Here is a 2,107-nt window from a genome sequence, read left to right on the forward strand (position 1 = left end):
ATATATTATATATATATTATATATATATATTATATATATATTATATATATATAAAATATATATATTATATATATATATATATATATATATATATAAATCCTTTTGACTTAAACAGTGCTCTGCCAAAGAATTCACATTGCTTGGGTCTACAGTCGAGGCCAATGGAAGCAGCAGTCAGGACATTAGAGGATGTGTAGCATTGGGCAGGTCGGCTGCAAAGGAACTCTTTCAAATGCTGAGGAGCAAGGATGTCTCCTTGAGAACTAAGGTGCACCTGACACAGGACATGATATTTCCAATCACCGCATATGCATGTGAGAGCTGGACAGTGAATAATGAAGACCCAAGAAGAATGGATGCTTTTCAGTTGTGGTGCTGGCGAAGAATGCTGAAAGTACCATGGACTACTAAAAGAACTAACAAATCTGTCCTGGAGGAAGAACAACGAAGATGCTCCTTGGAAGCCAGAATGGCCAGACTTCATCTCACCTATTTTGGTTACGTTGTCAGAGGGGACCATTCCCTGGAGAAGGATGTCATGCTTGGTAAGGTGGAGGGTCGACAGACGAGGGGAAGGCCTTTGATGAGATAGATTGACATGGTGGCTGCCACAATGGGCTCAAGTATAGCAAGGATCATGGAGCTGGTGTGGGATCGGGTGGTGTGTCATTCTGCTGTGCATGGGGTCACTATGAGTCAGAAATGACTCGATGGCTCCTAACAACAACAACAACAACAACATGCCAAATGAACACTGGTTTGTATGGTTTTCCAAACCCTTCCTTTTCCCTTTATCCATCCAGATTATGTTAGTAACCTCATTTCTTCTATAAGAGTTTTATTTATTTATTTAACTGCAATGGACATTGTCATATTTCCTGCTTCTGAATTCACCAAAGAGATGTTTCTTATCAGTCACGTCTGTCTAGGTAGGAGATGTGCTAACAGACAAATCACAAAAGCTTATGTGCCTTCTAATGATTCCAATATGTTTAATTTACTTTTCCCTCAAGAATACATTTGCTTTCTACATTGTTTCAGGGTAGAGCCTTCAATCATCTGTCAGCATGTGTTCTTAGGATGACATTTCTGAAATGATAAAAGTAGAATTTTAAAAAGGAAAAAGAATCTTAAAACTACATTTAGTCTAAAAATCTGTCAGAGTAAATCTTGAATATCTATATGGATATAACATGGTTAGCTCCAAGACAGTGAGAGAAAAATAAAAATATTGTTCACCTAGGCTGTGTATCATATGCCATTGTACTGGATAAAGAGTGAGTCTACTGTAATGTGTTTAATTTAATTGAATGAATAAAGAGAGTGTGTGTCTTCCATTCCATGCTGTATTGTACTTTATACTTGAGAAAGTACTTCAATATGTATTATCACATTGAATTCTCACAACATCTCCATGAGACAAAAAGTATTATGCCCACTTTACAGATGAGGAAATTGCACTTAAAAGAGGTGTTATGAGGTTTTAATTGCTGAGGTTCACACATTTGTTATCTGCAGAGTAGGAAGTCAGGCTAGAGCTATTTCGTGAGTTGGAGCACACCTGCCAATTATACAGGTCTAATGCTGTGTCTCCTTGGATCCAAAGAGAGTTAAATCAGTCACTGATTTTCACTACCCTTAAAATATCAATTTGGAATTCTATCTTCTGTAATAGAATGTATCACCAATATTAAAGGCATCCCACTCACAAAAGTCTGACAGATCATAGAAAGTCAGAATAATCAGTTGTCAACTTGACCATCAATGTCTTAAAATAGCATTAGAAATTCCGAAGAATTATGTGTCTGCATTTGTAAAACATCATTTGTTTTCCTAGAAGAAATTGTTAAAAGGGTCAATACATGGGACTTCGATTCTCACTCAGTTTTTGTAACAGACAGAAAAGATTTTACCGAATTATTTGGTATCAATTTCAGTTGCTCCTTATAATCAATAAAAGGAGTTCAAATGGTCAATAAAGGAAAATTCAAGCACTTATTAGAAATGTATAACATTTTATGTTCTTTTTTTTTATTATTTTTTTATTAGGATTTGGGTGAAGATTTACAGAGTAAATTCACTTTTCATACAGCAGTTCACATATACT

This window comes from Orycteropus afer, unplaced genomic scaffold, assembly GCF_000298275.1.
Source record: "Orycteropus afer afer isolate SDZICR_OR568_19922 unplaced genomic scaffold, OryAfe1.0 scaffold00427, whole genome shotgun sequence".
NCBI lineage: Eukaryota > Metazoa > Chordata > Mammalia > Tubulidentata > Orycteropodidae > Orycteropus > Orycteropus afer.